Source organism: Gracilinanus agilis, chromosome 2 (assembly GCF_016433145.1).
Source record: "Gracilinanus agilis isolate LMUSP501 chromosome 2, AgileGrace, whole genome shotgun sequence".
Classification (NCBI taxonomy): Eukaryota; Metazoa; Chordata; class Mammalia; order Didelphimorphia; family Didelphidae; genus Gracilinanus; species Gracilinanus agilis.
In genome coordinates, this window is record NC_058131.1 from 490,583,828 (window position 1) to 490,610,664 (window position 26,837).

General features: G+C 34.5%; 1 pseudogene; it reads right to left on the reverse strand.

Annotated features, from left to right (window-relative positions):
* Window positions 1-19,113: 19,113 nt before the first annotated feature.
* On the reverse strand, window positions 19,114-21,638 carry LOC123235885 (annotated as a pseudogene).
* Between the last annotated feature and the right edge of the window lie 5,199 nt (window positions 21,639-26,837).

The window sequence follows — 26,837 nt, forward strand, 5'->3', positions numbered from 1 at the left end:
TGCATAAAATTCTAAGACAAGTAACAATTAAACAGAAATTTCAGTGAGAAAGAACTTTTTTTTTGAGTAGTCAAGAGAAAGACTAAAGAGAATGTCAATTCATTTTACCTAGGATTACACTATAATCACAATGAATCAAATAAAATAAACCAAAGTCAGTTAGTCCCTTTCTCTGAAGGAAGATGATGAGGAAAGTTGGTAGGGAATTGGATTGTCATCATTCACTTGGTAGTTTCAGCTTCCATTTCCTACTGTGTCTTCTGTCTAATTTCCAGTTTTCAAAGGGAAGAGGAGAAATGAAACCTGGTTTCCTTTCCATTTTATGCTGCAGTTGCCTCTTACCTAATACTCAGCCTCCTCTGGAAAGATGAGTGTGCCTTCTACTCAATGATGAACATATTCAACCCTAGTCAGTCATATCCTAAACATTTTATTACCGCTAAACCCCTGTAGGTCATCATCCAAACCTCCTTTCCCATCTCCATCCCCAAATCCCAATTTCTCATTCCCATCTCTCTCAATATCCCACCTCAAAATCCCAAACACTTGAACCTCTTCTATTCTCATTCTATACTTCATGTGGTGATCTCATCAGCTTCTATGGATTTAATTATCTATTCTGATGATTTTCAAATCTATATATCTTCACCTAAACTCTTTGATGACTGCCAGTCATCTCCAACTGCCTTTCTGATATCTTGAACTACAAATAAAATAGGCATGTTTATCTCATCATGTCCAAAACTGAGCTCATTATTTTTCCTCCAAACTCTTTCCCAATTCCCTTATTACTTTTGAGGGCACTAACCTCGTCCTGGTCGCCTTAGACTCAAAACTTTTGTTTGATCCTTGAAAACTCACTATCTCTCACTTTCTCCATATCCAACTTGTTGCCAAAGCCTGTTGAGTTCACTCTGGCAATATCTCTCAAATATGACCTCCTTCTCTCCTTGGATATTGCTGTCATCTTGGTGTAAACCCCCATGACCTCATACTTAAACAATTTTTTTCTTTTTCTTTTTCTTTTTTGATTTATTCATTTATTTTCTTTTTAAAAAATAATTAATTAATTTAGAATAGTTTTCCATGGTTACATGATTCATGTTCTCTCCCTAGCCTCCCTCCTTCCCCTTCCTGGAGCCAATAAGCAATTCCAATAGGTTTTACATGTATCATAAACAAAAAAATTTATATTCTTTCATTCAGCATCTGTCCCAAGGAAGTAAAAGTCAGAAAGAATGGCCTTACATATTCCAAAATATGAAATGCAGTACAATTTTGTGGTACCCAAAGAAATTGATATAAAATAAATATTCATTATTTGAGAAATAGTTAAGCAACTTTTGGTACAAAAATATGATGAGGAATTATTATACTGTGAGGAGCAGCAAATATAAAGAGGGTAGAGAACCATCTTCTGTAATATTTGAAAGATTCATTGAGTAGGGCAGGAGGGAATGTTATGTTTAGAAATGACTGTAATATAAAAACAAAATTCATTAATTATTAATTAAATTTTAAAAATTCAGTCCTATGATAAGTTTAATGGTAAAAGATCTTGTAGAGAATAAGGAAGTGTTAGGTACATGAGTTAGATAATATCAGAGGAAGATAAAAATGAACAGGTATGAGAAAAATCAAAAAGGGTAAATATAGTGGGACCCAGAAATAAAGAGAAGGGGAAATGAAGCAGAATTCAGAAAATTTCGAAGTTCCAGGGGACAAATCAAGGATTCCTGTAAGTTGGTCTGACCAGAGAAGACCATCCATGATGGACCACTGATAAATGGATAAAGATGACATTCATGATCCATACTTTTAAAATCTGCATATCTCACTGAGAGACAACATTCCCAACCTCAGGCCACATGTCAGTCTCAAGCTCTCTTTCCCCCATATCTCCTGTCCTTGTAAACCACATGTAAACCTAACGCCCCACTTCCCCCAAGTCTCCTGTAAGTCACATGCCTCCTTTCCCCCAGTTTTCTGTCACCTACACAACTCTCCTATGAAACCTTTATAAGCTCTATTCTTTGTACTTTGAGGAGGCAAATTCCATCTTGCCTCCTGGCCTTCTGACTCACCAATAAATCTCTTTAAATTTATTGGGTGTCGTGTAATTCTTTAGGTGGGAACTCCTTTTTAATTGGGATTGCTTTCACCCTGTAACATAAAGGCACTTTCCCTCCATTTTAGCTAAGGTAATCAATCAATAGAGAACATTCCAATGGTAATGAAAATAAGTACATCTCTGGAATTTCTTGTAAATTGTATATACATATTACCCAGTGAAAAGTCTTTAAATAAATTTTAGAAGCATTATTAGATACACTGGATTAAAAGGCACTGGATAAAAGGCTAAGTATAAATCTGTCAGGCATGAAAACAACTTCAGGTTGACAGTATAGCAAGAACTAAGTATCATTTGCAACCCCAGAGTCTGTATCTTACATATCCCATTGCAAACCATTGTCACTTGTTTTGTATGTGGATATGACATATTTCCTCCCTCTTTAAGGACTTAAAAATATTAATACCTTATTCTGTTGCTTGATTCCTGCCATAACTGATGCTTTGAAATGAATATGACCCTTACAGACAAATAGTCTCTTAAAGTGTTTCAGAAAAGAAGCCCTTTCTTTCTAGATGGGTGAATTTGCAGATATTGTGTTTATTTGAGGGCACATGTACCTTTCACCACCATCTTTAGGCTATAAGTTCTTTTTCTTACTATGTGAAATATTTGGGGTAATGGAGGGAAGGAAACTTCTGTTAAGCATTTATTAATTACTCAGTATGTTAATTTATCATTTGCTGCTGTGCTAAACACTATAAATATTAACTTATTTGATCTTCACAATAACCGTGTAAGATAGGTGCTTTTACTATTCTCATTTTATAAGTGAGGAAACTGAGTCAAACAGCTAAATTGATTTACCTAGAGTCACACAGCTAGATTTCTTACATGTCTAAGACTGGATGTGAAACTCAGGTCTTCCTGATCCTAGGCCCATGCTTTATCCACTGCATCACTTATCTATCATAGATCGATGCTTCTTGCAGAGTAACCATTAAATCTAAAGGGAGGTTGTTTGATTTACTGAGTTCCTGTCTTCAGCACCTAAAATAGGAGCCTACAAATAGCAGACAATTGATAAATATTTGTTAATTGATTAAATTCATTGAATTGAATAGAGATCATTAATTACTTGGATGAGTGGAGGAATCTGGAAAACTAAGTTCTTCTTTGGAGAGCAATTAAAATAGTGAAACCATCTAGCTCCCCCAAAATAGAACAGTATGGAATGAATCACAAAGGGATGAATTTTGTTAATTGAAAAAATTAAACTGTAACCAATAAAATGTCTGAGTGAATAAAATAACTCATACTCAGTTAAAGAAAAGTTAATGTATTTTCAATGAAAAACATTTGCATTTGTAATGCAAAAACATAACAATAAAATGTTTGTGCATTGATACCATTTATCACTTAATGAAAAAGTCCCTAGGTTAAAAGGAAGAGCAAAAATGAGATAAACTAGAGATGGCTGAGTGGTTTAGTAAATGGAGAGCCAGGCCCAGAGACCAGATGTCCTTGGTTCAAATCTTACCTGAGACACTTCCTAGTTGTGTGATCCTGGACAAGTCACTTAACCCCCATTGCCCAGCCCTTACTGTTCTTCTGCCTTGGAACCAATACATAGTAGTGATACCAAGATGGAAGGTAAGGGTTTTTTTAAAAATGAAACAAATTATAGAAGTACTTTGCATATGTTGAAACACTACATAAATGTTAGCTAGTGTAAGTGTTAAAATTAATGGTTTGGCTAAATATATGAAAATTATGAATCTTTTATTTACAAAAGAGGTAGAAAGAGTGAAAGCAGAGAGAAGACATCAACCTATCTAACTAAATATTGTTCCAGTGCTTCACTCAGCCAGGACTTAACTTTCAACTGGAATTAAACTCTCTCCAGAAGACAGGAAGGGAAAGCCAGCTATCCACTCACCCAAGTTCCCTTCAAGAGGCAGGTCAAGACAATGGTTTGAGCTCAAGGTGACTCCTAAGGCCAACTTTCTTCTTTGAGCCAACAACCTTCTTCTTGAAGCTGACTTTCTTATTTGAGTCAACTCTCTTCTTGGTGTACACTCTTTTCTAGCCTCAGAAATTCAGGACCTTTTATAGTGGCTTCTTGTCTCCTTCCTTCTTCACAGGGTCCAATCACAACTTCCAAATTGTCTAGTAATACCAAGGGGGTGGTGTTTGTGGGAACTAGTTTGCCCCTTCTGGCTGAGGATGTGAACAACTTTCTAACTGTTTGAATTAGAAAAAAGGGTAGAATTCTCCAAGTATCTTGCTGGCTTCTCACCTAGCACTAGGTAGGTGTGAATTTACTAAGTGGTTTGTGAGCTCTTTCACCTAGTTCAAGCTTGTGTTGATTCATAATTATTGTTAACCAAAGTGTTAACTCTAACTAGACAAAGAGAATAAAGTATTCCCTTTCACCAGTGCAAAAACTCCAAGAGAACAAAGAGTTCCCTTTTACACTAGTGGGAGTGGAAGTAGTAGACAGCAGTAGCAGAAGTAGCTAGTGTGATGTGGGCGAAAGGAGTTTGAGGATGGATGGGAGGAAGGGAAAAGGAAGGTAGGGAAGCCAGAGGAAGGGAAGGAAGGTAGCCAGGGTAGCTGATCCCAAGCCCCAGTGGGGAAACTGACCTGAGCCCTTCTGAGCTCAACAAAAACCAAGCTAGATTATATTAATAAACTGGTTTTATTTAGGTTAGTTATTTTCTATTTGTATGATTTATTATCAGCTCAGATTACAATGTATGTATATGATTTTTGTTTGCTATTTACTTGGATGAATAGAATTATTCTCTGTTTACTATTTGTGATGGTCTTATATGTAACAAAAATTTCATGGGAAAGGGGTAAAGCCCTCCAATATATTTGTAACCCTTTCTATTTAAGTGATAGTGATCAAGAAAGTAGCTTGAATCTAAGAAAAATAATTTCCTCATGACTAATTAATTTGAGGAATTGGAGGCATATAATTCTATTTCCTGTTCTTCTTCTATGAGGAGGATTCCTAGATAGTAAAAACAATTTAAAATCTTTCTTTGAAGGGAGTCAGTGAAATTCCAGAAATATCTATTTTTCCTTCAAATAAATTGATATGGACAGATATGTAATCTACATGAGTAACACTTCTCAAACAACTAAGATGATTCTCTTGCAGTACACTTTATACATCTTCATCTATATCTATATCTCTATTTCTCTCACTATTCCTATCTATCTATCTATCTATCTATCTATCTATCTATCTATCTATAGAGAAAACACTGGTTTTGATATCAAAAGACCTAGTTTAAATCTTGCCTCTGCTATTTATAACTTATATGACCTAAGGCAAATTACTTCATTTTTCTCTATTTTAATTAAGTTGTAAAATCAAGTTTCAGATCCCAGGATACCTTACAAAGAGAAGATGACCATGAAAGATATAATAACAAATACTACCAGAGTTAGCAGAAAAAAAAGTGGAACGAATAAGCTTCATTGAGAAAAATGACTTAAATATTGAAGAGAATGACTTAACAATGTGATGGTGTGTCAAAGAGAATGTGTGGGGATACCTAGTGGAATGAGGTGCCAAAATTAGTAAAGCCTGGTAAATTTTTATAAAGTTCTTTTCTAGGTCAAGAAGAACTGGACACTGAGGTGAGAGAGCCTCAGTCAAGTTTCATCTTCTTCTCATTCCTGCTGGCTGTATGACCCTAGACCAGGGATGATGAACCTTTTAGAGACTGTGTGATATGCCCCTCCCCAAGATTGAGTACTCCTCCTCCTCCCCCACCACCAGGGAAGGAAGAAAGACTCCTATTGGACTGCTGGGCAGTTGAAGACTGTGTGATGTGCCCCTCCCCAAGATTGAGTACTCCTTCTCCTCCCCCACCACCAGGAAGGGAAGAAAGACTCCCATTGGACTGCTGGGCAGTTGAAGTAAGGAATGCCCTTAGGTGTGGTGGAGAGAGGTTGGGGAGCAGCTTGGTCCGAGTCCCCTCTGCCTTTCTAGTCACAACTCTGGGTACTGTCTGTGACACACATGCCACCAGAGCCCTAGACAAATCACTTAATCTCTCAATGCTGTGGGGGCCTAGGTAACTTTTTAAGACTATTAATTGCAGAGAAGGTGCTTATCTGTGGCATAAAAGGATTTTCCTTATATCCAGCTCCCTATACCAATGAGGCCCAACTCCTCTCTAATTCTGTACATACTTAAATTTGTTTTATATTATCACCCCTAATTGAATGCAATTTCCATCCAGATATATAGTTTCATTTTTCTTTGTTTTATCCATGCCTAATGGAACAATTTGAAAACATATGTCAACTTGAAAAAACAAAACTTACCAACATGGTTATAACAGAAGAAGGCTTTAATCAGGAAAAAAAGGAGGCAATAATCATATCACTACCACACAGAGCCTAGCCCTGGGACTCTGATAACACTTTCTATGGGAAAAAAACCAATAATGGCAATTTCCATTAAAGGAAAGAACTTGGGTTTATATTCGTACCTTAGGGAGTATAGGCAATGAAGAACTGACATTTTTGGGAAAACCAATATAGCTTGGGAAAAAGGATATAGCCAGAGACTGGAATGCCTTAATAAAATAAGAGAAAATAAGGAGACAAAAAGGGTATTTAAGATTTGACTGCATCTACCACTCCTATCCAGCATGCTTAATGGGTGCTTCATGGTTTATTGTTCAGTTTGGGATAAAGGTCAGTCTGGGGATTGTTTGAAGGCAAGTTCCCAAAAGACAAGGGTAAATTTGGGGTTTCACAAGACAAAGTTGTCACATGGTAGATACAATACCACTGTAATGATTGTTATCTTAGAAGTAATTGTTTCTTGACTTCTCTTCCCTTTTGCTTTTCTTCTTTATTTTCACCTACTCTCCCAGGTGCCACTAATACCATGACTCATGGATGAGGAATTGAACAATTTGACCCCTTTATTTTATATACTTTGAATAATGGTGGCCTAGAAATTTAATAGTAGAGAACTTTATTGAATTTGTTGAGATCTGATATTCCCAAGAGTTTGAGTAAACCTGAGTTCAATGGAACTACTAGTTTACTTAATTTCCCTGAAGGTAGAAATCAATTTTACCACTAGCTCTTACCTGATTCTATTGCCACTAAGCCTCCTGAAAATATCTTCAAGAGAGCAGAAAAAGGGCTCTTCTGCTTCTGTGATCTAATGATCCTTTACACTATACCATAGACCATAATCCTCACCATGCCTCCTTGACCTGAATCTATTGCCTTTGTGAACCTAGGAATAAGTGGAGGCTTGTGGCTGATGTAATTGAAAGTGTAAGGGGATAAATGCTCATCCTGGGGTTCATAGAGCAAGCTGCTTCCTTAGTCAGATTCAGTAAGAACACCTGGAGGCAGTGGCGGCTTCATTTGCATGAGCTAAGCTCTCCTCCTATTAGCTGGCTGGCATCTCTCTGATGACTACCTTGGGGAGAAGATGGAGGTTGTGAACTTTCAAGTGGATTATTAATTATTCATGGATCCTTTGCCTGGATGGAGCTAACCTGTATCTCAGGAGCCAGGCCCAGAATTCATTATCTTCTTGTCTATGTTTGCAATAAAAATAAAGCTGAATATTAATCCCATCACCTTCCTTCTTAACTCACTATCCCTCCTCCATCCTCTCCACTAGTTATGCAAAGCTGCTCCTCTCAACTTAATTCTCCAGGATCTTCAGGACTCTGGCATCACTCAATTGTTTATTCAATTACTTTGGAGGCCCATTAAACTGAGAATTAAGTTCAAGGGCCAGTTGCTGACTCAGAAGCTCCCCAGGAAGAAACATTTCCTACTAGAGTATTCAGCTTATTTTTGAGTTGTGTTTGTTATAATCATGTCATGATTAGAGGCATCACCTGGCCCTTTTATTTCCATATTTCAGAATTTTTTAGGGGTTTCATACTTTTAATTCTTCTTAAGCAACATGCTTGGCAGATAGAGATCTTACAGGTTCAAACAGTCTTATAATCAAAAAGGAATATTGTTTCTTTTTTTAATTTAAAAAATTGGGGCACTTGCCTACTTTTAAGGGAGTGACAGGAATCCATCAGTAATACTGAGAACTAGATAAAGAGCAACCTGATCAAGCCACTAATTCTTGTCCCCTTATGTAGTGAAGTTCCTAAAACAAAACAAAACAAAAAATATGGAGTGGATTGAGAACAGAATTCTAAAAGAATGTTAAAGCCTATTTATCAATATATATCTGTCCAGTGTTCTTCCCTATCCCACCAATACCTAACTCAGATATAGGTATACCTGGGCTGCACAAAAGACTCCAGGAAATCAGAAGACAGAGGTTCTAGTTGCTGTTCTGCCACTGTTTACTTACCTGGCATTGGGCAAGTTGCTTTCTACTCTGGAGGCCTCAATGTATCATTTAAAATTAGGTTTTTGCAAAATATTGAAAGATCATCCTAAATATACTTCCCACAAAATATATTTTATGATTGTCTTTAACTGTTTAAGGGAAATCATTGAGAGTATTCGGGTAGTGAGGATAGAATGGCAGTTTTGGTGCCTCCTGTAGTCAGTCCAAAAAAAAGACAGCAATAGAGAAAGGAGATATCATGAGATAGAGAAGGGAGGATGTCCCCTCTCTAGGTGGCCCAGGCAAAATAGAGCTACAGTTGGCTACTGAGACATGACATGTGAGAGTCAATGGGCAGAGAAAAAGGTTGATAAACTGAGGTAAGAGTGGATTTCAGAGTCTTTTCTTCTGAGTTTGATGCTGGCTGGAATTCTGTGTGAGCTTGGCTAAGGGACCCAAAAGGACACTACAGAATAGCAAGCTAAATGGAGCATCAAGGAAAGTAGTCTCTCCATCGTTTTCCCCTACTCTTTTTTGGTTTTTCCCCTATTATACTAACCTTTAGGTAATCCATCTCTCCTTGAATTTTCTCATTCACTTATATACACATGTGCTGTATCCTCTCAGTAAAATGTAAGCTCTTTGAGGGCAAGGGCATTTCCTTCCCTTTCCAAGTACATTGCTCTGCATATAGTGGGGATTCAAATATTTGAAGCCTGGTACAAAGTAAATGTTTTATAAATACTTATTGATTATTCAAGTTGTATCACTAAAAGCAGAATGGGGGGAGGAGCTAAGAAGGCAGCTTATTAGCAGTGAAAGTTGAAACCTCTTTCACATTCATTCCAAACTAATCTTTAAAAAGTGCCTCAAAATAATAGGAGTGAAAAACCAACAGGAGATAAACTGAGGGGGCTTTCTTGCTGAATACAACTTGAAAAGTAGTGAGAGAGAGTTGATTTTCATGGGATAAGGAGAACCAGAGCAGTACTGTATACAGAAGAGTGTTGGCCAACCAAACTGTTAGCTATTGCCTCAGGTTCCAAGAAAAGGCCAACATTGAGATCCCAAAACCCTGCCTACACCACCACCAACAGAGTACCTCATACTGCAGCCAAACCCTTTGAAGTCCCAGATCCTGGCATCACCTTGAAGTAAGGCCTGGAAGTCCATAGTGTTTGACCCTTTCAAGCTTGAGCTGGGGTGAAGACCTATATCCAGAGCAAAATAGCTCACAGGAACCTATTGGCAGAGGAGACAGAATAAGCAGCTTTCAGAATTCCCAGTAGTCAGACAAAAAAAAAAGTGCCTGGGAAAATAAGCAAACAGGAAAAGAAACGCTTAACCCTAAAAAAAATTATGTGGAGACAAAGAGCAAAGCAGAGAGTCAATAGGGGACTGTGAGATCCAAGCAACCACATCAAAGAAAAATGGAAATTTGTCTCAAGTGCTGGAAGAACTCAAAAATGAATTAAAAAAACAAATGCGATATGTCAAAGAAAAATTGAAAGAAGAAATGAAAGTAATGTAAAAAAAGTAACAGCTTAAAAAGTAAAATTAGTCAACTGGAAAAAGGTGCAAAAATCCAATGAAGAAAGAATTTTTAAAAAAATAGAATTGACTGTCTGGGGAAAAGGGGCAAAAAAAAATCCAATGAGGAAAACAGTTCCATGAAAAGTAGAATGGACCAAATGGAAAAGGATGATAAAAAAGATCATAGAAGGAATTCATTCTTTAAAAATTAGAATTGGGCACATAGAAGCTAATGACTTCATGAGACATCAAGAAACAATAAAAACAGAAGTAACAAAGAGAATGCAAAACCTCATAAAGATCAATAATAAATCGAATTCTCATTGAGTTAGTCCCTTATTTTTTGCTCAGGGCTTTTATTTAGTGATCTGACTGGGAATTAGTTGGGTATGATGAAATGTGACATCTCTATTTCTGAACGTTGGTTTTAGTCTCTTTTTTTTTTTGCACTACTTGTATTATAAATATACTATTAGACAGCTAGTTGCTTTGAGTGAATAAATGACTATGAAATGGATTTTAAGTATCTTCTGAGACATTTTCAAAAACAGCAGTTAATATAGTTAAAAATAAATCAAAGAGGGGGCAGCTGGGTAGCTCAGTGGATTGAGAGCCAGGCCTAGAGACAGGAGGTCCTAGGTTCAAATCCAGCCTCAGCCACTTCCCAGCTGTGTGACCCTGGGCAAGTCACTTGACCCCCATTGCCTACCCTTACCAATCTTCCACCTATAAGTCAATACACAGAAGTTAAGGGTTTAAAATTAAATAAATAAATAAATAAATAAATCAAAAGGGGTGAGGGGGCAGAGTCAAGATAGTCAATATTTTTAAAATAATGCATCAAATCAAATTTTGGAGAGAGGTGCCAAGAAAAAGTCAAAGTAAGATATTTTTCTAACAGGACTTTGTCAGGAGAGATCTGTGAAACCTCAGGGGAGGGTTGTCTAAAGTTTACATAGAGGGGCAGCATCAGTAGCCGACTTTGGAGGCAAGAGTGTAATAGCAGTAATAGCTTTAGGAGCTCTCAATCCAGAGATTGTTAAGTGCATCAGACCATTGGTCAGAAATAGATTACAGATCATCCTCTATTGGCACTGTATTCAGCTTGTGTTGACTGGTAATTGTGGAGAGCAAAGGATGAAATATCAGGAAACCAAAGTCCTGATATCAATTTTTTTGAGCATATCAATTTATTAAGCAATGCAACAAATGCCTAACAAATCAGGACCAACTCCTTTGCTCAGTTTAGGGGCTAGACCCTGAATATAAAAGGAAACAGATTTTATACACTAAAAACAATTAAGATCAATTAAGTAAAAGGAAAAAATACAACAGTATTATGTAAGTAATACAAATAATTCAATATATTAATCTGCTTCATTTTTTCAGATAACATGTCAATAAAATTTTAATAATCTTTTTTTCTGACATTTTGTGGTGGAAGTTCTCTCCTTCTCTCTCACTTCTCCCTCCCTCCCCAAGACAGCAGGTAATATGATATAGGTTGTACAAATGCTATCAAGCAATACCCATTTCTATTCTTATAATGCTGAGAAACAAGACTCATATTGCTTATACTAGAAAAAAAATTCTTGAAGGAAAAAAGAGTGAAGAATGTTATGCTTCAATATACATTTTTTCTCCATCAGTTCCTTCTGTGACAGAGGATAGTCATTTTTGTCATGACTCTCTTTGACTTGTGTTGAATCTTTATTTTGCTGATAATAATTAAGTTATTTACAGCTGATCATCATAAGTTATTGAAGTTACTTCACTTTCCATTTTATTTTATTTTATTTTTTGCCACCATAGAATATAAATATTTTTGTACAAGTAGGTCCTTTGCCCTTTGATGTCTTTGGGATATAGACCTAGTAATGATATTGCTGTGTCAAAAGATTTCAATTTTATAACCCATGGACATAGTTCCAGATTGATTTTCTCTCCAGAATGATTGTCTCAAATCACAGTTTCACCAACAATGTATTAGTATCTTAATTTTCTCAAATCCCCTCCAACATTTATCATTTTCCTTTTTTGTTAAATTTTCCAGTATGGTAGGAATGAGGTGGTACCTCAGAGTTATTTTCATTTTAATTTCTCTAATTAATAGTAATTTGAAGCATTTTATATGACTAAAGATAATTTTAAATTCTTCATCTGAAAATCACCCATTCATATCCTTTGTCCATTTGTCAATTAGGCAATGCTTTTTAGTCTTATAAATTTAATTAAATTCTTTTTTTATTTGAGAAATGAGGCCTTTGTCAGGCCTTTCCTATAAAACTTCCCCCCAGATTCTAATTTACCTTTAATCTTGGTTGCATTTGCTTTATTTGTTCAAAACCTTCTTAATTTACTGACATCAAAGTTATCTATTTTAAATCTTTTAAGGTTATCTATGCCTTGTTGGATTTAAATTCTTCCCTTATCTGTAGATCTGACAGGTAAAGCATTCTATACTCCCCTAATTTTTTATGAGATCACCCTTTATTTCTAAATCATATATCCATTTTGATTTTACTGTGGTATATGGCATGAGGTGCCTAGTTTTTGCCATATTGTTTTCTAGTTTTCCTAGCAGTTTTTGTCAAATTTTAAAAGTTTAGATTTGGGGGTTTGTCAAACATTAGGTTATTATAGTCATTTACTACATTGTGCTGAGTGCCTAATCTATTCCATTGATTCACTGCTATGTTTCTTAGCCCCCAATAGATTATTTAATGATTGCCTCTTTATAATAAATTTTGAGATATACAGCTAATTCACCTTCTTACATATTTTTTCCATTAATTTCCTTGTTATTATTGACCTTTTTCTTCCAGATGAATTTTATTATTATTATTATTATTATTATTATTATTATTATTATTATTATTTCCTAACTCTTTGAAATAATTTTGAGTAGTTCACTGGTATAATATTGAATAAGTAAATTAGCTTAGGTTGAATTCTCACTCTTATTACAATGACTTGGCCTACCCATAAGCAATTAATGTTTTGCCACTTGTTTAGATCTGACTTTATTTGTGTGAAAAATGTTATGATCATATAGTCCCTGAGTTTGTCTTGCCTTTTAGACTCCCATTTATTTTATACTGTTTACAGTTATTTTAAATGGGATGTATTTCTCCTTCTATCTACTGTTGGACTTTATTGGTATTATAGTTAAATCCTGATGACTTATGTGAGATTATTTTATATCCTGCAACTTTGCTAAAGTTAATTGTATCAATTAGTTTTTAAAATTTTTTCTAGTGATCATTAAGTATACCATAATGACATTTACAGAGAGCTATATTTCCTCATTGCCTATTCTGATTCCTTCAATTTCTTCTCTTATTGCTATAGCTAGAATTTGTTGCACAATATTGAATAGCAGTGGTGATAACGGCATCCTTGTTTTACTCCTGATTTTATTGGGAAGACTTCTATCTTAACCTCATTATAGAAAATGTTTGCTGATTGTTTTAGATAGATGCTATGTGGACTGTTTAGATAAATGATATGTAGATTTTATTCCAATGTTCTCTCATAATTTTAAAGGGTTAGGTATTGTATTTTGTCAAAAGCTTTTTCTGCATCTATTGATATAACTATATATTTTTTGTTGGTTTTGTTTATGATATGTTCAATTATTCTGGTAGTTTTCCTAATGCTGAACCATTCTTGCATTCTAGGTATAAAACCCATTTGCTCATAGTATGTGATTCTTGTGATATATTTTTGCTATAATTACCTTGTTAGTATTTTATTTAAAAATTTTCCATTAATATGCTGTAAGGAGATTGGTCTTTAGTTTTCTTTCTTTGTTTTTTTCTCTACCTGGTTTAGAAATGAACACCAAGGAATTTGGTAGCATTGCTTCCTTGGCTATTTCTCCAAATAGTTTATATCATATTGGAATTAATTAATCTTTAATTTTTGATAGAATTCAATTGTCAATCCAGCAAGCCCTAGGGCTTTAATCTTAGGGATTTCATTGATGTATTGTTCAATTTTGTTTTTCTGAGATGGGATTAAGTTTTCTACTTCTTCTGTTAATCTGGAAAATTTTATTTCTTTTAATATTGATCTGATTCACCTGCATTATCAGTCTTATTGGCATGTAATTGGACAAAATAATACTTAATAATTGATTTAATTTCCACTTCATTGAGTCTGAATTTGCCTTTTTCATTTTTGATACTGGTAATTTGGTTTTCTTCTTATTTTTTTTCATCAAATTAACTAGTGATCTCTCTATTTTATGGGTTGAGGGAGACCATATTTTTCCTTCTTCATATATGAAGTCTTGATCCCTGACTGATGTTTTTCAAAAAACACAATGTTAGCCACACAAGATGATGATACTTGTAGATCTTAAACAGACCTCCATACTTAATAATAAAGAAAATAGAATAATATCACAGGTACTTATATATTAAATCTGTATGAATATCAAATTGATGACAATGTGCATAAAAATAATCTAAGATCATACTTGTCCATCAATGCATCAATGCACTTAACATTTAGAAGGAATGGGAAAATACGGAGATCTACCACTGAGGTGAATGAGTAAGGAAAACCCTTTTACTCTATTCTATTTACTCTAAGTAACGTTTTAGTTCAAACTCTCAAACCGTAAACTTTGTTCTTCTCTTTCGATATTAGGAACTATCAATAAAAGTCCCTAGTTGAATGTAGTTTCTTTGTTGAACAGATATTTCTATTGCCACACTGCGCAGATCCACACTGTGCCCGAATAACATACATTAGGCATGAAATCTTATTCAAATTAATTTATCTCTTGGGCATTTAAAAAATGCTCTGCTTCTAAGCTGTTCTGCTCAGAAAGACTTATGCTTCAATTAGCAACTGTAAGATTGATCATTTCTAGCTTCAAGCTTTAGTTTATGCAGTTTTGAAGTCTATCTTTCACACCTGTTCCCTCTCTCATATTTCTGAGCATAGACTCTGGGTCTTTCTAAGAATGACCACTTTTCATTCTATGGTTAGTAACTAAAATTTCATATTCTGTGTATAATTAAATATATCACATTTTCCCCAGGTGTTATTGGTTCCAAATATTATTTAGCTCATCACCTTCAAAATTAACTAATTAACTGCTTATCTCAAAACTTTGAATCAGAATGACTATAACTTTTAGAACCCTGAACTTAATCTCTTAGCCAAAAAACTGCTCCAGAGTGGGGAGCAATACTTTAAAAAGATAGTACTTTACATCAGGAATCATTTCCTAAGAATTAGAAGTGTCCGTTAGTGGAAAGGGCTGCCTGAAAAAGCAAAATTCCTCTCCCCCCATATCTTCAAGTTGTATTTATGACAATTTGTTGTGTGTGTGTGATAAATGGGAGACTTTTTGATGTTAGTTTTAAACTAGGTGACCAGTGAATCCCTTTATAGATGATGCTGAATGATTTCTGAACCATTTGCCTTACTTCTCTTGGAATCTTCCAGTTTTAAAGCTGGCACATTCACAAAAATACTATCATTCATTCTTCTCACTTTGGAAAACGTTTTCCTGTGTGTGTGTGTGTGTGTGTGTGTGTGTGTGTGTGTGTGTGTGTGTGTTTTCCCTACCAAATACACATATTTGATAATAAAATGATATTGGGGAGGACAGATCATTGGACTCTGGAGAGGTGATGTTTATTTAGGACAGAGATCTTGCATATTTCAAGTTTATATAAAGATGAAAGAATAACACCTGTAAATTACAAATCAGTTGTGGACAGAAGATTTAATTAGAGGTCAGAGGGCATGGGCTTATGTTGCTTACTATCACTATGATGTCACTTAAATTCTCTGAGCCTCAATTTTCTCATGGATAAAATGAGAAGTTTGGAAAAGATGGCCTCTAAGATGCCTTGAAGCTCTTAATCTCTAAATAGCTCTAAAGTTTTAAATACATGGACAAGAGTATATATAAATAAAGTTTTGCACATTTTTAAACATTTATTAATATTCATTTTTAACATGGTTACATGATTCATGCTTCTACTTTCCCCTTCACCCCCCACAATCCCCCCACCCATGGCCAATGCACATTTCCATTAGTTTTGTCATGTGTCCTTGATCAAGACCTATTTCCAAATTGTTGGTAGTTGCATTGGTGTGGTAGTTTCGAGTCCACACCCTCAATCATGTCCACCCCGACCCATGCGTTCAAGCAGTTGTTTTTCCTATATGTTTCCTCTCCTGCAGTCCTTCCTCTGAATGTGGGATCCCTCAGAATTGTCCTGGGTTATTGTATTGCTGCTGGTACAGAAGTCCATTACATTCAATTTTACCACAGTATATCAGTCTCTGTGTACAGAGTTCTTCTGGCTCTGCTCCTTTCGCTCTGCATCTGTTCCTGGAGGTCTCTCCAGTTCGCCTGGAATTCCTCCAGTTTGTTATTCCTTTTAGCACAATAGTATTCCATCACCCGCATATACCACAGTTTGTTCAGCCATTCCCCAATTGAAGGACATCCCCTCCTTTTCCAGTTTGTTGCCACCACAAAAAGCGCAGCTATAAATATTTTTGTACAAGTCTGTTTATCTATGATCTCTTTGGGGTACAAACCCAACAATGGTATGGCTGGATCAAAGGGCAGGCATTCTTTTATAGCCCTTTGAGCATGATTCCAAATTGCCAGCCAGAATGGCTGGATCAGTTCACAGCTCCACCAGCAATGCATTAATGTCCCAATTTTGCCACATCCCCTCCAACATTCATTACTCTCCCCTTCTTTCATTTTAGCCAATCTGCTAGGTGTGAGGTGATACCTCAGAGTTGTTTTGATTTGCATTTCTCTAATTACATGATATTTTTTTTCTTTTTTTGACAATATAAAATGAGAATCTGAGAAGAGTAGTTTTGTGTTCTACTTCCTGTAGGAAAGAAACACACATAAATCATGGAACATTGCTGGAAGTGTGGAAGGGAAAGATTAAATGCATTCTATACTGCATGTTCTATAAAGGTGATATCTTGCATAGTTTAGGAAGGCCTCTGGGTGAATGATTTCTTTCAACAATAAAGCAAATGAGTAAGTATTCATATACTACTTGCTATGTGTCTTAGGCTTTAGGAAAAGAAGGAGAAAAATAATGCAATTCTTGCCTGCAAACTTCAAGGAGAGCTTAATGTAACAGGACACATGCAAAAATATATGGTCAAATAACTAGAATAAAAGGCAGAATATAATAGGATAAAGGAAAACTAGGATTTGAACTTCAAGAATGGATGAGTAATTTTACTTTTAGAGGAAAGGAAAGATCCCTGGAGGAAGGGCTGATCAAGGAAAGATAAAGCAGCTGACATCTGAGTTGGGCCTTGAAGAAAGTTGGAGATTTCAATAAATGAATGAATTAGAAAGTATTTTTAAATCCTTACTATAAGTCAAACACAGATCCTATCACTAGCACTACAATGACCTTCCATGCTCTACTTTCTTTTTATTTTTACCATTTATCTTTTAAAATATAGAACATAATATGTGACAAACAATATTATTTACAGTTTGTTATAAATATGCAACAAATTATAATAAAAATATGTATCCAAGAGAAACAAATTCTCACATTAGCTATGTCCAAATATCTATGTCTCATTCTTTTTTTCCCTCCTCCTTCCAACTCCTCTGGGTCCTCAAGAACACAGGTAATATGATATTGGTTGTATATATTTTATTAAATAATGCATATTTCTATTCAAGTTGTGAAACAAAATACATATTGTTCACATTAGAGAAAGTTTATGAAGAAAATAAGGTGAAGAATGACATGTTTCAATATGCATTTTGACTCTGTCCATTTCTTTTTATAGTGGTGGAAATTCTTTTTTGTCACGAGTCCCTTAGAGTTATCCTGGATCCTTGCTTTGCTGATAATAAGTAAGTCATTTACAGTTGATCATCATACATTATTGTTACTCTGTACAACATCCTCCTGGTTCTGCTCACTTCACTTTGCATCACTTCATATAAGTCATTGCTTGTCATTTCTTATGGCACAATAGTATTCCATTACAAACATATACCATAATTTGTTCAGTCATTCCACAGTTGATGGACATCCCTTCTGTTTCTAATTCTTTGCCACCACATTTATAGCTGCTATAAATATTTTAGAACATATAGTTTCTTTTCCTTTTTCCTTGATCATCTTAGGAAATAAACCTAATAGTGTTATTAAATAGTTTTATAACTCTGAGTATAATTCCAAGATTTCTCTCCAAAATGGTTGGATTGGTTCACAGTTTCACCAGCAATGTATTAGTGTCCCTATTTTTCCACATCCCTTCCAAAATTTGTCATTTTTCCCTTAGACAATCTGATAGGCATGAGATAATATCTCAGATTTGTTTTGATTTGAATTTTTCTTTTTTTTTTAAATGAACAACAAAACCAAATTAGGTCTTTATTTAAAAAGTTAACAAAGGTTTGAAAATAACTCAAAATTCTATTCCTCATATCAAGATACTTTACAAGGTAAAAGATAAATATCTAAAGCTTTAGAATCATGTCAAGGACAAGATGAACATGAAACTGAGAGTGATTCTAAGTAATAAGACATGTAATAGGAGTTTTGATGAAAAATATAACAGTACTTTCTATACTCCATACCTAGTCATTATCACACATTCAAATAATATCCCTGAAGAGTTACTTATGGCTATTCACATTTTGAATCCTTTATGTAGTATGCTTCACTTAACACTTTTTCACATTTACAACTCATGTAGTTCTCAAAAAGCATTCTGCTCTATACATAAAAAGTTGCTACAGAATCTAACAAAGTCTAAGAAAGTAACATATGATGTATAAGTGTTCTAATCAATATAGATGTGATCAACCAATTCCAGCTGACTCAAGAATTAAGCTTTAGCCTAAAATTAACCTCATTATAAAAGCCAAATTAAAATTTTACTTCAAAGTTACAAAAATACATTTTTTCTTTTTCAATTTGACATTAGTTGATCTATTCGTGATCCATATTACAGTTAAAATTGAATTCATATATGGAAGTATAAAATTTAGATTTAATCTCTGGACAAAATTTTATAAGTCTATTACCTATTATTTTTTGTTGACCGATCCAAGAATTGGGAGTAACACATTAATGAACAAAAGTAACAGAGAATGGGTGCTTCAGTACCACCCATATTATCTACTAACATCACAGTGTGAGCAACATAGTGAAGATTCATAGTAATAGTTGCTTGAATGAAAGAGCTTAGACAGGATTTTCCACATTCACAGGATTTTGATAAATCCAAATCTTGACAAAGACGGAAAGGAATGATATGAGAAGCATAGAGAATTCTTTTGGAAAGGTAGATTTAAAAAAAATGTTAAAAAAGGTTCAGATATAATGTGATAAGTCATAAAGATCTGACTTGCAATGAGATTATACAAGCCAAACACAATCATAACTGTCATAATAATGCAAAGGTTGTTCAATAAGTTAATAAAAATTAAAAAAAAACTGAAAAGTTCTCTAACTTGTTAAGCTAGAAAGCTATAGGTCAGAAATATATTGTCCTATGCATTTTCCCTCTACTCTCACAGGTCTTAATGCTTTTTTAAAGGAACTTAAATGTAAAATAAATTAGGAAAACTTACTATGTCTACTTTAATGGCTGAGGAAGTATAGCTGCTCTAACTTGTTCCAGAATTAACAAATGTTAATTAACAAATATTTGGCAAGTAGTTTCTTCCTAATACCTGAATTCCTCCTATGTAAAATTACTGGACTACCTTGTTTATATTCGTGGAGGGAATATGTAAAATCTCCCCTCCTCCCATAGTTTAAGTAATCAAATTAGATAAGGCTAGTTAGCTAATATAAATCAGCTATGTGTATTGGCCTGGAGTCAAGAAGACCTAAGTTCAAATCTGGCCTCAAGCACTAGTCACTGTGTGACTCAGGGCAAGTCACTTAACCCTGTGAGTCTCAGTTTCTTCATCTGGCAAACAAGCTGGAGAAGTGAATGGTAAATCATTCCAGTTATCTATGCCAAGAAAACCCCAAATGGGGTCTTGAAGAGTTGGCTGCTGAAACAAGTGAAGGACAACAATTACTAATGTTTCAATTATTTCTAGTTCTCTTAAGATTAAAATGAAGCTTTCAAAATCTTTTTTTTTAAATAAGAGCTATCATCAATTTAACTCTTCCTGTTAAAAAAGTTACTGCCCCTAAGTCATTCATCTGACCAATTTCTTTTTCTAAGTTTGTGTTCAGAATCCATTTCAATGAACTGTTTGTCTTTCCTATTGTGCACTTGCCTCTATTAAAACTTCATTCTAGTTTTTCTTCCAAATAGTTCTGTAAATTGGCAAATCTGATCTGAATTCTCCAAGAGTTAATTCTACTAAAATAAAAAAAAATGCAAAAAAAGAACAAAAAAAATCCCCAAAACAAAGGAAACATTCTTTTGCCTCATTCAAGTCAATGAATGAATAAAATACCTCAACTTCAACTGCTACAGGTCAAAAAGTAGTATAGTGAGATACTGGTTATCTTTCTAATATCACCTTTTTCCTATTTAATATTTTACCTATCTTACTGACAAGACAAGAAGAACAGCAAATACCATCACCAATCTTTCATTATTTTCAAAAAACACTAACTATATTAAGAAAATTCTTACCTATAATCTAATACAGCTCATGCAGAAGTTTTGAATAATGTTAATAGTATCTCCGGCTGTATATTAGGAACTAGGAGATGAGGTTGTTCAAAAGCATTTCCAAAAAGATCCAAGTACTCAAGGGATAACTTTTTAAAACTACTGCGCAAAAATGGAAGCTTGTTTGAAGCAGCTGACAAAAATCGCAGGTTACTCAGTTGGCCTATCTTGAATGGAAAACGTATTAATTCATTGTCATCAAATTTCAAATATATGAGTTCCTGGAGTTGGCAAAACTGCAGAGGGAGAGCTTTAATTTTGTTCTGGCTGAGATCCAAACTCTGAAGAGACTTCTGGAGTGTGGAAGAACATAACACTTCACTGAATGTCTCCAAATGATTGTCATTCAGGATAAGCTCTTGAAGGTTGACAAGGTCTCCAATTGTTGCTGGTAGTTTTTTTTTTTTTTTTTTTTTTTTTTAATGTGGTTGTGACTCAAGTCTAATTTTGTAAGCTTTTTGAGGCAAAGTATTCGCATATCAATTCCAGCAAGTCTACAATAGGAAGCCTGAAGATGTTCTAAGGAATAAGGGAAGTTCTTGGTTAAGGGATAATCTTTTTTGGATGTAATGACCATTTTAGCTTTTGGTTTTTCAACTTCTGAAATCTTCAGTGGTGCCAGAGTTAATAGTGGTAATGTTTCAACTGCACAGCCTTGGTGAGCCAGCCTTACAGCAGACAGAAATTCTTTAAGTTACTGGATTTGGCCTTACTAAGACAGATATCTAAGGCAGGTTCCTTTAATCAAACAGTGGCTTTCCCCTCTTCCACAAATTTAGTAAAAAATTGTTCAGTATTTTCCTTTAGTTTGTATCTGCCCCCAGTCTTGTCCTTCAGGGTGTGTATGACTAGGTGGGCGGTCCCAGCCTGAGACTGAGGCAGCATCTTGTCTGACTGCTGGCCCAAGGACAGCATGGACCTGGTGCCTTTACCCCGACCCCTCAGGCCAAAAGTAGGAAGGTGGCAGTTAACCACCTCTACCTCACACAGGAGCTTCATAGGTCAGTAATGGCACAGCTGCAAAGTTCCCGCAGCCCCTGGGTCTGAATTTTTCTAATCAATAATGATTTAGAGCAATTTTTCTTATAGTCATATACAACTTTGATTTCTTCATCCAAAAAATGTCTATTCATGTCTTTTTAATCATTTATCCATTGGGGATGGAGTATATTATTATATATTTGAAAAAAGTTCTTTATATATTTTAGATATGAGACTTCTGTATGAGAAAATGTTTGCTTTCCTTCTACTATTGGCTACATAATATTATTTGTACAAAAAACTTTTCAATTGAATGTATTCAAAATTATCCATTTCATATTTCACAATGCTTTCTATCATTTTTCATATATTCTTCTCTTATCCATAAATAAAATAGGTAATATGTTCCTTGTTCTTCTAATTTGTTTATACATCTCCCATTAGACCTAGGTCATGTTTCCATTTTGACCTTATCTTGGTAAATTGTGTAAGATACTAGTCTAAATCTAGTTTCTGCCAAATTACTTTCCAAATTTCTAGCAATTCTTCCATTTGATAATCCTTAACAATTTTTCATCCCTCTGTTGTTTCTCTCCTAAATATAAACATTCAAAATTCCTTTAATTGATTGTCATGTGGCATAATTTTATGTCTCTTTTTCATCTTGTTCATATATTTTTCAGCTTTCCCCCCCGCCTAAAATATAGAGACCAAAAAATGGAAATGATATCCAGATGTGATCTAACTAGGGTACAGCACATTGGTATTATCTCCCTCTTTCATTCTAGATACTGTCTTTGTTAACACAGAAATTATCATTAGTGCTTTCAGATGCCATGTTATATTGTTAACATATTGACCTGAGATCTGTGAAATAATCAGATCTTTTTCACAAAAATTTCTATCATTATTCTCCCTATGTTGTACATGTATAGTTGATTTTTTAACTGAAGGCTGCAAGATTTGGCACTTATTAAATAATTCATGCAATTTATCTTGTATTGGTGTAGTAATTCTGTGAATAGTTTCTTGAGTTGAAAAATATATTTCGTTATTCTTGGTCTTTTTGCCTCCATATTTAGCAATGGAAGTCCCTTCTCTATTCCTCTTCACTTTGAACTAATAGTGAGAGCAGCTGCATTCTCAGTTGGGATTTGTTAACATTTTTGTTATGTAAAAAATATGTAATCTCTCTAGGAAGGGCATTTATTTGTTCTAATCTTCTTATGTACTGTATCAACTTTTTGGTTTGGGGAGCCAAGAGCTTACAGAAATATTAAATCTAACTCAAAAGCTAAAGAACTAAAGAAACTAAATTCATTATAAGAAAAGGAAAGGCACATCAATAAATATCTTAATTGTCTTTAAACATTTCTACAGTCTTGATACTATTTCACTTAGGTATGAGGTATAAGATCAACATTAATATTTTTGATTTTCATTCTTCTAATTGTTGTTATTTTTAATGCGGCAAATACTATCAAAACACAGTTTTGATTTCTTACGCTCTAAACTGTGAAACAGAAATAATTCATTCAGTTTCAGGCAAAGATAAAGAAATAAGTAGAATTAGTTTATTTGTCAATCAATCAACCAGTAAATAGTTCTTAATCATGTGTTAGGTACTCAGGCCACAAATGCCAAAATGAGACAGATCCTTTTCTCAAGGAACTTTCATTCTTCAAGGGAGAAACAATATGTTCATAGAGAAAAAAAAAGTCTAAAATACAAAGATTAAAAAAATAGTGATGAGGAAGTAAATATTAATGACTAGGTAAATAAATAGAACAAACGATGTTTTGAAGGAAGTGATGTTTAAGTTGAGCCTTGAAAGGAACTAATGAATCTTAATGGTAGATTTAGTAAGGAATAGCATTCAAAGTGGGGAGGGGAGCATTTTTGAGCCTATGTAAAGACAAGCAAGTAGGAGTTAAAATGTTGCATATGGGGAATAGCATATAGGCTAATTTGGCTGGTATATTGTACAAGGAAGTAAGAGGGGGTGGTAATGTGAATTGTCATAGAAAGGCTGAAGTCATAATGTCAAATGGAGAATTTTCTACCTTAACCTAAAGTGAAGTTTCTTAATTTGGCAGCTATGTAGAAACTGGATTGGAATAGGGAATCACTGACTTCCAGGATCTCAATTCGGGGCAATTTTCCAGGATAGAAGGGATGAGGGCCTGGACTAAGGTTTGAGGTATGAGTAGAGAGAAGGAAAGATGTAATAGAATTGGATGAAGAAAAATTGACAAAATTTGGCAAAGTGGCAGGAGGTGCCTAGTGTATCTTTGGGGAAGAACAAAGATATCCAGAAGATTTTACAGAATGAGTCTAAAAAAAGGAATAGATTTGAAGAACTTCATAGGAAATAAATCAAAATTTTTCCTGTGAAATGTCCTTAAAATTAATATGGTTTTAAAAATTGCAATGGAAAAATTACAAAGGGAAATGAAAGCATATTTTTGGTTTAATCAGGCTTCAAACATTTGAAATGCTATTTGAGAGCCTTGAAAAACACAGCAGGATTGTTCTGTCTTTATTAATTAGACAAGTGTTTGTAAAGCACTCTGAAGATGAAAAGCACTATATAAACACTATATAAGCTTGTTATTTTGGGGAATTAAACATGCATTCATGTATACTTATAGAACTGATAGATCTTCTTTAATCTTAATGGGCTAGATTTTTCCCATTGCATATTTCCCTAGTGTTTTCTAAATTCCCATTGACTTCCGATTGTATATTTTTTTAATGAACTCTGTGAATATGAGTGCATTTTATCTCAGTTGTGAGCCATATTATTGAGTGTTCTGGGAAATGATGTGTGTTTTTTAATGAAGTGTAAAATAAAATGTATATTTTGCTCTATTTTACATTTGGTTCTTTACATTTTACTTTCATGAATATACTTTCTCCACATTATTGTGTATAAGTTCCCACAGATATGCAAAAATTGAGTGAAAAATCTCCTTCAAATACCAAGATCTTGAATATCACTTTTATGCATTGAAGAATAGTCTTATAAGTTGAGGAAGTATGCCATACTTTTAGTAAAGTGATTGGTATTCATTATTTTATAAGTAAATTTCACATAAAGCTACCAAGTATGAATGTTATATGCACATAATTAACGCATACAAAAATATGTGTAGTGATATTCATATGTGAAATTGCCTTGGACTCAGGTCTTCTGGATAAAGGGGTTTACTTTAATAAAATGCCATAAGCACTTTACTTGATTTTTATGAGTTAGGCTCTGTCCAAATGATTCAGGTAAGTTAGCATTTATTAATCACCAGATATATGCCAGGCACTCTGCTAAGTTCTGGCATTCACTATATTGACTTTTCAAAAAATTTTTTTTAATTATTTAGAATATTTTTCTACGGTTACATGATTCATGATTTTTCCCACATTTCTTCCCTCCCTCCCCCCTCCTGGAGCTGACAAGCAATTCCACTGGGTTATACATATATCATTGTTCAAAACCTATTTCCATGTTATTCATATTTGCAATAGAGTGATCTTTTAATGCCAAAACCCCAATCATACCCCCATCAAACCATGTGATAGATCATATTTTTTTTTCCTGTATTTTTGTTCCCAAGTTCTTTCTCTGGATGAGGATAGCATTCTTTCTTCCAAGTTCCTCTGGATTATTCTGGATCATTGCATTGCTGCTAGTAGAAAAGTCTGTTACACTTGATTGTGCCACAGCATATCAGTCTCTGTGTACAATGTTCTCCTGGTTCTGCTTCTTTCACTCTGCATCAATTCCTGGAGGTCTTTCCAACTCACAGGGAATTCCTCCAGTTCATTATTCCATTCAATGGAATACAATAGTATTCCATCACCATCAGATACCACAATTTGCTCAGCCATCCCTCAATCAATGGACACCCTCTCATTTTCCAATTTTTTTTTCTTTTGCCACCACAAAGAGCATGGTTATAAATATTTTTGTCCAAGCATTTTTCCTAATTATCTTTTTGGGGTACAACCCCAGCAGTAGTATGGCTGGATCAAAGGACATGTGTTCTTTTAAAGTCCTTTGGGCATAATTAAAAATTGCCCTCCAGAATGGTTGGACCAATTCCCAACTCCACCAGCAGTGCATTAGCTTCCTGATTTTGCCACATCCCCTCCAACATTTATCATTTTCCTTTGTTGCCATATTATCCAATCTGCTAGGTGTGAGGCAGTACCTCAGTTTTTTAAAATTTGCATTTCTCTAATCATGAGGGATTAGAACACTAATATATGTTCTTACTGATAGTTTTGATTTCATTTTGTGAAAACTGCTTATTCATGTCCCTTGACCATTTGTCAATTGAGAAATGGCTTGATTTTTTTTTGTAAATTTGACTTAATTCTTTATATATTTGGGTAATTAAACCTTTATCAGAGAGTATTGTTATAAAATTTCCCCCATTTTATTGCTTTTCTTCTAATTTTGGTTACATTGGTATTGTTCATACAAAAAAAATTTAATTTGATATAATCAAAGTCACTTATTTTATATTTTGTAATGTTCTCTATTTCTTGCTTGATCTTAAATTCCTTCCTTTCCCACTGATCTGACAGATATACTATTCTATGTTCACCTAACTTATTTATGATTTCACTCTTTATATTTAAGTCATTTACCCATTTTGAATTTATCTTAGTATATTTCTCTGCTAGTACATGATCAATTTTGTATATGTACCATGTAATTCTTTTCTTTTAATTTTTATTTTGAATATTTTCCCCTAGTTACATGTTTCATATTTTTTCCTCTTTAAACCCCACTAACCCCCCTTAGCCGATGCACAATTCCACTGGGTTTTACATGTATCATTGATCAAGACCTAATTCCATATTATTAATAGTTGGACTAGAGTTATTGTTTAGTGTCTATATCCCCAATAATATCCCCAACAGCCCATGTGTTCAGGCAGTTGTTTTTCTACTATGTTTCTCCTCCCACAGTTCTTCCTCTGAATGTGGCTAGTTTTCTTTCTCATAAGTCCCTCAGCATTGCTCTGGATCCTTGCATTGCTGCTAGAAGAGAAGTCCTTTATGTTTGATTGTAAGTATATGCACCATGTAATTCTAAAAAGAAAGCATATTCCTTTTTATCCATGTTCAGTTCAGTTCTCTCTCTCTCTCTCTCTCTCTCTCTCTCTCTCTCTCTCTCTTTCTCTCTCTCTCTCTCTCTCTCTCTCTCTCTCT